The following is a 12,215-nucleotide window of genomic DNA, read 5'->3' on the forward strand; positions in this document are numbered from 1 at the left end:
AGAGGCTACCCGGCATGGTGCGTGGCCAGGGTGCGATTTGCCGGGGGGGATGGGGGGGATTTACCCCCCCTCTGGTTTTTACATCCCCACCTCAGCTGGATGAATTTCATACATGGGGGGGATAACCCTCAATTATTAAAAAAAACAAAGAAAAACAGACAGGTTGTGACAGCGTTTTCTTACACTTGCTTACATCGCTGACACTAACGTTCACCTTACCCGAACTGTCGGCATTCTCAGAACTCGCTGGCTTTCCTTACTGTACAATGAATATGAAAATAGCCTATTTGTTCACTGAATTAGCGAGTTCTGTCCAAAACAGTTGCGTTTCAGTTTCAATTTCGGTTTCAGTATTTCAACGTGAATGAGAGGGAGCACAAGAATTGAGCGTCTAGCAGCGATTATCATATCATAGACATATATGATGCATAAAGAGAATTAGGCCTATGTATTGCTTGTTTTTTTTTTTCATGATAAAAAAAAAAAAAACATCCCCCCCTCTGGTTTTTGGACAAATCGCACCCTGTGCGTGGCAATATACATTTTTTAGTTTTTTGTTTGGTTTAATTATGGTTGGCTGACATGGTGCATGAGAACTTTAGTTGTACAAGATTAGCAAGGCTGAGAGGATGCAACAACAGTGCACAACAGGCTGAGAGGATGCAACAACAGTGCACAACAGGCTGAGAGGATGCAACAACAGTGCACAACAGGCTGAGAGGATGCAACAACAGTGCACAACAGGCTGGTGACAGTCGCAACATGTGCCCGTATGCTGTACCCGGGATCCATAAAGGCCTTTTACACCAGTTACTGTATGTGCGGTGAGGTTCATGGCTGGTGAGGCACAGAAACCGGAAGTGATAACGTCATTCCGGTCTGTAATTGGTTAAAACATAGACACGTATGCTAGTGCTGTCAAATGATTCAATTATTTAATTGCCATTAACCGCATTTTTGTCATAGTTAACTCATAATGAATCGCGATTAATCGCACATTTTTATCTATTCTTAATGTTCCTTCAATAATTTTTTTCCATAATTATATTTTATTTTATCTCATATTTTATTTTATTGCAAAACAACATTGCCAAACAGGGCGGCACAAAATAAAATTATAAAGTGCACATTTCAGGTAAACAAGGACTCAGCCTATAGGTTAGTTAAACCATGGCTTAATATTTTCTTCTTTTCAAGTTTGCTGGGAACATAGAAGTCAGGCCTCCTATTTCAGAAACAATGAACCGTAACAGTTAGGTAACCAATTTAAGGTAAGCCTACTACTTCTTTGCTTTCAGGATGCTGCCTGTTGACATTTTCAGACGACAGTGAAGCTCGCTTCTTTTGCACAACACAACTTTTAAAAGTAAACTTTCCATTCAGAAGCTTTTTATCATTCATTTCACCGTATCACGCTACCGTATCCATTCACTCAAACCGTAACGATAGCCTTCTACACAGTTTGCGAGGGCATAAAGAACGTTAATCTAAATATATATATATATACATTTATATTTTTGTTTAGTTTTTTTAAACAAGGTTAATCTTGCGATAAAATGTTTGTGTTAACGGCGTTAACGCCGGGTTTGCGTTAGCGCCGTTAATAACGCGTTAAACTGTCAGCACTAATGTATACATGAATATATATCTATGGTTTAAAACTTGTCTGACCAGAACGAAAAATACGATACGTTTTATTGTCTAATACCAGGACTTTTAAATGATCGGTTTTTTTTTATTATGATAAGTTATACGGCTCATACACTCAACTGACTTGTTAACCGAACTTTTACGAAGCTATACGGCTAAACACACAACTGGCGTGCCAATCGAACTCTATGACAGTGTACAGGTTTTTTCTGCACTCAGGCACGCATTTTGCTGAATGCAAGAGCACCAGGTCCAATTTGTGTGCCTTACAGCGAGTAAACATGGCCTCAGGCACCTTTTCTTTAATCCTGGCTTCCACCCCATTAAGCGCTGAAGACATCACAGCTGCTCCGTCATAAGTCTGAGCTACCAGCTTTTCAACGCACTTAAATTTCTCCAAAACATCCAAGACATACTCGTCTATAACAGGGGCTCGTCTGTCATCAAATACCAAAAACGCCTCCCTCACTTCACAGGCCACCTTACTTTAAGCCACTGTCACAGTTCGGCTCACAACCGTGACAAAGTCTGGGACAGACACGAGAGGTTCGTGGTAAATGACAATAATTTATTACAAAAATAGAGAATCTGTAAAGTAAAGAAAATGCTTAAAGTAATCAAACAAGGCCTCGGCTGGTATCTGGTTCGAAAACCACGCAGTCCAACAGAACACCAGCATGCAGGCGCGAGTGAGGGAGACCGAGAGAACAACTGCTCAGATGTTTTAACGAGTAGATCACACCCGGCCCAGGTGCAGCCTATCCAGCTGATCCGCGGCAACCTACAATTCAGGACACAAAACGAAGAGGGACACCTAGTGCCCAGGTGGAACACTGCAAGCGCGCAAAGAACAGCAGCACGGCCCACTGGGGCCGTGACACCTTCCCCCACAAGAGCAGAGTTCCAACCTGGCGCACCCAGACAGTGTAGGGACATTATTACATCTTTCATAACATAACCCAACCACCACCATCTAGAACCCATAGGAGCATATCCCTTCACCAGGAACAGTCCAAACCCAGCCATATCCCATGGCAAGGAACCAGAAAGCTAAACATACCACATTTCATTATCTATATATTTTTTTTCTTTTTTTTTTCCTAAGTGTCAATGCACACAAATACAAACACAAGTACCAGGAAAACTCACCAAGATCCAACTCTCCCACCATCAACCAACCCAGCAACCCCTGCCACCTGGAGAAGCAGTTTAAGAGTGGAGGATAGAGAGAGACAGCATAGACCAAGGGGAGCAACCACAGGTGTTAATATGTATCATAAGAGACGTGTAAGGTCTGTGTTCTGTCCCTGTCTTGTTTCATTGTATGTATCCCTTGTGTTCTCACGTGTTCCTTCTTTTGTGTTTGTTTACCCTTGTCTCCTCGTGTCTGTCTCCTCACGCCCTTCCCTTGTTATTGTGCTTGTGCTGTTCATTAGTTTGTCTCCCTTGTGTGTCATGTGATCTTTGTTGTCTAGTCTTTGTGCTTCCTTGTTCCCACCATGTGCTTTCCACCATGTGCTTCCCTGTGTTTGTTTGTGTATTCCATGTGCCCTTGTTGTTGTCCTTGTCTCCACCCCTCACCTGTTCCCAATAATCACCTGGTTTGTTTGTCTTATTGGTTTCTCCTGTGTCCTGTCAATTCACCTCGTTTAGTCCACCTGTGTCTCCTTGTCTGCCCTGCCTTGATTGTTTTCACCTGTCCCTTGTTATCTGTTGTGTGTGTGTATATATAGTCCTTGTGTTCTTGTCTCTCGTTGCTGGTTCGTCATTAATGTTGCGTGTTGCTTCTCAGTGTTCTCAGTGTTCTCAGTGTTCTCAGTGTTCTCAGTGTTCTCAGTGTATTTCTCGTGTTGACCCTGGACTGTTTTCGACTTCTATATTGCCTTTGCCCTTTTGGATTGTTTGCCTGCCATTGGACTGCTTACCCGTGTACCGAAACCTGGACAGTAAAAGTTTATTCTTTATTCTACCCCTTGTGTCTGAGTCGTGCTATTGAGTTCACACCCCAACCCCAATTCGTAACAGTACGAACCAGCCAAGATGAACTCAGCCGACTCAGACCCAAGCCTGATGGATGACCCTTATAGCCAGTTTTTTGATTTTGAGAACAAGGCCATAGATCTGCTCCCCTGGGAGATCTTCTGGCATGGTGATTCAGCGAGTGAGGACTGGGTCGACGATGACGAGCTCTCAGAGGGTGAGTGGCCTGAGAGAGAAGTCATTGAACCAGTTTCCCCACCCGGTCCCAGCCGAGATGCTCGATTTATGGGTAGCCGGTTGGCCATCCGGCGAGCCCCATTCAGAACACCACCTCTGGTCTCGTCCCCTCCGCTTCCAGCACCCCCGTGTGTTATTAAGGAGGATGATGTCAGTGGCTGGATTGATGGGGGTTTTATATTAGGGGATCGGTTTTTTGAGAAGCCAACCTGTGCTGATGACTGGGAGGATTATGACTCGGAGGATGATTCGGATGAGAAGGAGGAGATGGACACAACTCCCGTCCCTGCTCAGATGACCTCCGTTGCTGCAGCATCTAGGACTCTATCTCCAGCACCTCCTGCACCTCCCACACCAGTACCAGTGCCAACTCCCCGGCTGACTCCTGCACCTCGTCGAGCCCCAGCTCCCCGGCTGACTCCTGCACCTCGTCGAGCCCCAGCTCCCCAGCTGACCCCTGCGCCGCGTCAGGCTCCAGCTCCCAGGCTGACCCCGGCACCTCGTCGAGCCCCAGCTCCCCAGATGACCCCTGTGCCTCGTCAGGCTCCAGCTCCCAGGCTGACCCCGGCACCTCGTCGAGCTCCAGCTCCCCAGCTGACTCCTGCGCCTCGTCAGGCTCCAGCTCCAGCTCCAGCCCCTGAGCCATTCCACACTCCTGCAGCTGCTGCTGCTGCCTCCGCAGCTGCTACCCCTGTTGCTGCGCCTCCCGCAGCTGCTCTTCCTGCATCCACTGCAGCTACTCCTGCTGCTGCTCCCTCAGCAACTGCTGCAGCCACTCCTGCTGCTGCTCCTCCTGCAGCTCCTGCTGATACTCCTGCAATTGCCCCTCCTGCTTCGTGCGGGGCGGCTGCCTCCGTACCTGCTCTGCAGATTACTGCCGACTCAGACACTGTGCTTGCTGCACGGGTGGTAATGTTGAGTCAGCAATCCACCTCCATCTGCCTTGTTATGAGGGGAATGACGGAGCGAGAGGAAAAGGCCCGGATTTTCTTCAGCCTACTAGCGGCGGAATTCCAGCAGCTCCTGGCATGTTGGGATTCTCTTGTTGCACCCCCTTCTTCTCCAGCTCCAGATCAATCTCACCTGGATTCCGTCTCCAGGTTTTCAGCTCCACTCTCCACTACGGCTCTGGCTTCAGCACCAGTTTCATGTCTCCTCGCCCCCGCAGCTGTAGCTACTGCTGCCTTCACAGTCGCCTCGGCTACACTCGAAGCAGCCTCTGCTGCTGTCACTCTCGAGGCAACCACTACCGCTGCCACCATGAGGACCGTCTCTGCCGCCCTTGAAGCAGCCTCTGCGGCTGCCACCCTCGAAGCAGTCTCGGCCGCCCTGGATACTGCCTCTGCAGCTTTAGAAGCAGCTTCTGCCGCCCCCGAAGCAGCCTCTGGTGCTGCTGCCCTCGATGCGGCCGCTGCCGCCCTTGACGCAGTCTCGGTCGCCATCAAAGCAGCCTCTTACGCTGCCCCTGATGTCCCTTATGTAGTTACTGCTGCTATCGCTCCCGAAGCAGCCTCTGACGCTACACCTACTGAAGCAACCTTTGACGCTGCCGCCCCCGTGGTCATCCCTGATGTCCACGATGTAGCCTCAGTTGCTACCGCCTCGGAAGCATCCTCAGACGCTGCCGCCTCCAAAGCAGCCACTGACGCACCCGACGTAGCCTCAGTTGCTACCGCCCCTGAAGCAGCCTCTGACGCTTCCGCTGATGGTGACCCCACTGAGGCCTACGCCACAGCAGATCCAGCCGCTGCAGACCCGGACCTCGCAGTCACCGCTGCAGACCCGGACCTCGCAGCCACCGCTGCAGACCCGGACCACGCAGCCACCGCTGCAGACCCGCACCTCGCAGCCACCGCTGCAGACCCGCACCTCGCAGCCACCGCTGCAGATCCGCACCTCGCAGCCACCGCTGCAGACCCGCACCTCGCAGCCACCGCTGCAGACCCGCACCTCGCAGCCACCGCTGCAGACCCGCACCTCGCAGCCACCGCTGCAGATCCGCACCTCGCAGCCACCGCTGCAGATCCGCACCTCGCAGCCACCACTGCAGACAAGCACCTCGCAGCCACCGCTGTCGACCCGGACACCGCAGCCACCACTGTCAACCCGGACCTCGCAGTGTCCCGTTCCACTGCAGGACCAGCGGAACCCTCTGCCGTCACCGGTCCAGCAGCACCTCCTGAAGGCGTCGCTGCTGTCGACTCTGCCGCCCATGTCCCCAGTTCCCCTGTCCCAGGTTCCCCGGTCCCAGGTCCCCCTGTCCCGGGCTCTCTTGCCCCTGTCCAGAGTGCCCCTGTCCAGAGTTCCCCGGTCCCAGGTTCCCCTGTCCCGGGCTCTCTTGCCCCTGTCCAGAGTGCCCCTGTCCCAGGTCCCCCTGTCCCGGGCTCTCATTCCCCTGTCCCGAGTGCCCCTGTCCAGAGTGCCCCTGTCCAGAGCCCCCCAGGCGCCCCTATCCCAGGTGTACCTGCCCTGGTCGAGGAGGCGTATTGTGATCTCCTCGCCCCGAACAAGGCTCCTAGTCGCCTGCCTCATTGTGGGCTCCTAGTCGCCTGCCTCACTCTCCTAGTCACCTGCCTCATTCCACCCGGCCTGCCGCCAGAAACTCCGTCCCTGTTCGGCTGTTTCCCCGGTCGACCACCAGAAACTCTGCCCCTGTTTGGCCTCCCGACAGCCCAGCCACCAGACATTCTGCCCGTGCTTGGCCGTCCACCCAGCCAGCCACCAGACATTCTGCCCGTGCTTGGCCGTCCACCCAGCCAGCCACCAGACATTCTGCCTGTGCTTGGCCATCCACCCAGTCGGCCACCAAATTCTTCAGCCGTCCACCCGGCTTGTCACTGGACTCTTGGTCCCTATCCCGCCTGCCTTGCTCTTGGCCCCCTCCACCCACCCTACTGGGACTTGTTAAGTTTGTTTTGGGCCGTCTGGCATCCGGCCCTTAGAGGGGGGGTACTGTAAGGTCTGTGTTCTGTCCCTGTCTTGTTTCATTGTATGTATCCCTTGTGTTCTCACGTGTTCCTTCTTTTGTGTTTGTTTACCCTTGTCTCCTCGTGTCTGTCTCCTCACGCCCTTCCCTTGTTATTGTGCTTGTGCTGTTCATTAGTTTGTCTCCCTTGTGTGTCATGTGATCTTTGTTGTCTAGTCTTTGTGCTTCCTTGTTCCCACCATGTGCTTTCCACCATGTGCTTCCCTGTGTTTGTTTGTGTATTCCATGTGCCCTTGTTGTTGTCCTTGTCTCCACCCCTCACCTGTTCCCAATAATCACCTGGTTTGTTTGTCTTATTGGTTTCTCCTGTGTCCTGTCAATTCACCTCGTTTAGTCCACCTGTGTCTCCTTGTCTGCCCTGCCTTGATTGTTTTCACCTGTCCCTTGTTATCTGTTGTGTGTGTGTATATATAGTCCTTGTGTTCTTGTCTCTCGTTGCTGGTTCGTCATTAATGTTGCGTGTTGCTTCTCAGTGTTCTCAGTGTTCTCAGTGTTCTCAGTGTTCTCAGTGTATTTCTCGTGTTGACCCTGGACTGTTTTCGACTTCTATATTGCCTTTGCCCTTTTGGATTGTTTGCCTGCCATTGGACTGCTTACCCGTGTACCGAAACCTGGACAGTAAAAGTTTATTCTTTATTCTACCCCTTGTGTCTGAGTCGTGCTATTGAGTTCACACCCCAACCCCAATTCGTAACAAGACGTAGCTAAACCTTCAAGGGCAAGTCGCCCTTGACAAGGCATCAGCCACAATTTTCTCTTTGCCCTTAATATGACGGCTGTCTAAACAATAGGACTGCACAAACAACACCCATCGCATCAGTCTGCGATTTGGACAGGACAAAGAATGTAGAAAAACTACTGGGTTATGGTCTATATAGACCACTAGAGGAGCACCGGAGTCAACAGACCTCAAAATGTTGCAATGCCCACACTAGGGCCAGTGCCTCCTTCTCAATAACTGAATAATGTACCTGATAAATGTTACATTTTCTCGAGAAGTAGCTCACAGGACGCTGAAAACCATTACTATCGGATTGAACTAACACTGCACCTGCTCCACGGTCACTCGCATCCACCTGTAGTCCAAATGGACGATCCAAACAGGGAGCTTCAAGGCAAAGATGACCCAGACGATGGGAAATATGAGCAGGCCATGCCAGAAGATCCGAGACTCAGAGTCAGAGGCCTGTTTCCCAGAGCCCTTTCTGGACTCAAACACCCAGTGGCCTTTCCCATCATCATCCACCTAATTTCACCATCGCAGTCCCACCATCAGACGACCAGTGATGTTCTTGACGGTCCAGCAATCACAGCAGAGCAGCAGGATGATGGCCACCATGGGGGCGATAAAGCTGCTGCTGAGCAGCTCACAGACCAGGTACACCAGGATGGCACTCACACGGAAGAACAGGTGGAAGAAAGATGCCAGCGGATGCTTGATTTTGGACTTTGATTTCCGTCCTGTATCTTCCTCCGCATCAAAAGGGGAGACATCGCTTGAATCCAGTCGCCTCATCTTAAAAAAACGGTTTTCGATAACACTCCCAGATTTTGGTTTAGACTGAGTTGTAGTCATGGCACGAGTAACCGCACATGCTGGGAACACTTCCGGAAAACATTGAGCATCCTTATCAGGCATGCATGACACAGGAGTAGCCGTAACCACTAAAGATGGTAGGTTAGCAAACACGCGGCTACCCGCTTACTGGTTACCCAACAAGACATGAACCCCCTGATGAGGCATTGCAGGGCGAACACCCATAGTGACTTTGCCTTTAACAAACCCACAATCCAGAATTAGTTTGTGCATAGGCACAGGTACAACATTCAATCCCATCCCACATATCAGTATACTATCTCCAGTATCTGAACAAGGAGAAAATGGTAAGACCGAACCCACTACAAATGAATCGAATGCACCTGTATCCCGAAGGATCTTTACCGGGACTCTTGAATCACCTCCCACTAGTGACACATAGCCATCAGACACAAAAGCTGAATAATCTGGACTGGCAACAGTCCCCACCTGCTGACAAGAAGAACCACAGGGAGAAACACAGCGAGATGTACAAGGACAAATACAGGGAGAAACTGGCTTCACATGGGAAACTTCAAACTCAGATGGCTTAACTACTGATGCCTCAACAGACACAGCAGCCATTACAGGCTTTGCGTGGCCAACTTTCTTAGGACACTCATCCTTGAAATGACCTCTGTTTTTAAAGTAGTGGCATATTTTATTGTAGTCATCAGAGTTCTGAGCAGCCCTGTGATCATCATGCCTACCAGTATAAGATGGTATTACCCTCTCCCCTCGTTTACTTTCAGGGAAGGACCAACTGGAATCCCCTTTATAATCGCTTCAGGTTCTGTACTCGGGCACACGATGTATCAAGGCATACTCGTCAGCCAGCTTAGCAGCTTCAGAGGCAGTTCTCACCTGATGCTCACTTATGTAGGTAGCTATGCGACTAGAGACAGAGTTTTTAAACTGTTCCAATATAACTAAGTCACACAGCTCCTCATAAGTATGAACCTCAAGTGCAGAACGCCACCTGTTAAAGTGTTTGGCTAGATCTCTTGCAAACTCCATATGAGTCTGCTTACCAGACCGCTCCCAAGTCCTAAACTTTAACCGGTAAGCCTTAGGCGCAAGCTCATAGGCTTTCAAAACAGCCATCTTAACAGATGCGTAAACGCCACTTTCCGCAACTGTCAGTGCCGAATAAGCCTCCTGGGCTCTACCAGTCAACGTGCATTGCAGTAACAGGGTGCGCTCAGCATCGGACCAACGCCTGATTCCTGCAACCCGCTCAAACAAAGAGAAAAACGTATCCGGATCGCTTTCAGAAAAACGAGGAACTAATTTTAAATTACCTGAAACATCGAAGGAACGTGCAGGGGCCTGACCAGCACCCTCAATGGCTAGAAGGCGCACCCGCTCCTCCAGCTGTAGTCTCGTTACCTCATTCTGCCGAATTTCCACCTCCAACTGTAACAACTGTCTACGCTCATCGAAGGATAATCCTCCTGAACTATCCAACGTCGCAGCAGCTGCCCCTGAACTCAAATCAACGACCTCTTCTCGTCCCAGCTCTAATTTCTCTCTGAGAATTCTCTTCATATTCTCAGTCATGCGTTTATCGCCCACATCAATTTTATAGTGCGCCGCAATTGCGACAACTTCCTCACGCGAACACAGATCCAGCAACTCGGCAGATGGAGCAGACAAAAACTCTTGAACATTTTTAGCAACCTCCATGATCAATAACACTTAAACCTGTCCACAATTTAAACGAATTCACAACCAGATGCGATATACAAAATACACCAAACAACAACAGTAACTAAAGCTCCGATAGCCCGTACGTAGTCCCGATACCGCAGTTTTTCCGTCCCTCTACCAACCTAACCAGAAAACTAACTAACTTACCCGCTAGCTCTTCAGGTGCTTGGTGGTGGGTACTGACACTAGATACCGTAGGCACGGTAAGCAACCAGCAATTGACGACTCACCTGCGACCTCGGCTGTGCTCCCGAGACGACTGCTCAAGCCACCGATAACACCACACTACCCCCCAGCACGAGCTCCAAGGGAATCCGCGCCTAGCCTAACAGGGACAGAACCACCGCGATGCAAGAAGACTACTACAAACCACGAAACCCAAGCACAGAAAAAACAGCCAGTGTATATTATCAGACAATATTGCAACGACACCAAATCTCACCTCTCTACTGCAGCAGATACATCAAAACTTATCTTACCTTATCACATGAATCAAAAGTTCACTTACCCTCTCGGTACAATCCCAAACAACAGAACAGCCGCGCTCGTTAAGGCCACAAACAACGCTACTGCTACCCAGATCTACTACGTGCTGACGTCAAACAACGCAGTACTCCATTCATAATTATCTGCTACCAACAATCCTAAAGACCGGATTCCTCGACTCGACGAGCCCCCATCTGTCACAGTTCGGCTCACAACCGTGACAAAGTCTGGGACAGACACGAGAGGTTCGTGGTAAATGACAATAATTTATTACAAAAATAAAGAATCTGTAAAGTAAAGAAAATGCTTAAAGTAATCAAACAAGGCCTCGGCTGGTATCTGGTCCACAAACCACGCAGTCCAACAGAACACCAGCATGCAGGCGCGAGTGAGGGAGACCGAGAGAACAACTGCTCAGATGTTTTAACGAGTAGATCACACCCGGCCCAGGTGCAGGCTATCCAGCTGATCCGCGGCAACCTACAACTCAGGACACAAAACGAAGAGGGACACTTAGTGCCCAGGTGGAACACTGCAAGCGCGCAAAGAACAGCAGCACGGCCCACTGGGGCCGTGACACCACATAACGCAAAATGACCGAGATCTGGGCTTTGAAGCTCATTAATCTAATTTTTTATATAATTTCTAATCACCTCACCAACTGCTTCGATTAAATCGTTCAGAAAACACAGTGGATGTCTCCAAATGTCTAGCTAATCTATAATTTTTCTCAGCTAAAGCATGTAATAGTTCAGCATAGTTTACACGATTCGAAAAACTTGAACTCATATCGTTACCACGAAATGCCAGTTCCTGTTTGGCTAGGAAGCAGGTTGCATTAATGAGGTCTTTTGAAATCTCTCGGTTTTCCTTTGCCTTAGCATTGTGGATGCTATCCTTTAATTCAGCGATTTTGAATATAAAAATGCTCGAAATGATTGGAATCATGCGGAAATTACATTTATAGCACAGATCAGTAGAGAAATATGAATATAAAGGTATATACAGTACTGTGCAAAAGTTTTAGGCAGGTGTGAAAAAATGCTGTAAACTAAGAACTAAGAAAGAAATTAACAAAATGCAGTGAAGGAACAGAAGAAAATTCTAAATTAAATCAAAATTTGGTGTGACCACCCTTTGCCTTCAAAATAGCATCAATTCTTCCAGATACACTTGGGCACAGTTTATGAAGGAATTCGGCTGGTAAATTGTTCCAAACATCTTGGAGAACTAACCACAGATCTTCTGTGGATGTAGGCTTCCTCAAATTCTTCTGTCTCTTCATGTAAACCCATACAGACTCGATGATGTAGAGATCAGGGCTCTGTGGGGGTCATACCATCACTTGCAGGACTTTCTGTTCTTCTTTAAGCTGAAGATAGTTGTTAATGACATTGGCTGTATGTTTGGGGTTATGTTCCTGCTGCAGAATACATTTGGTGCCAATCATACGCCTCCCTGATGGTATTGCATGATGGATTAGTATCTGCCTGTATTTCTCAGCATTGAGAACACCATTCATCCTGACCAAATCTCCAACTCCACTTGCAGAAATGCAGCCCCAAACTGGAAAGGAACCTCTACCATGCT

This window comes from Sprattus sprattus (assembly GCF_963457725.1).
Source record: "Sprattus sprattus genome assembly, chromosome: 3".
NCBI classification, from domain to species: Eukaryota; Metazoa; Chordata; class Actinopteri; order Clupeiformes; family Clupeidae; genus Sprattus; species Sprattus sprattus.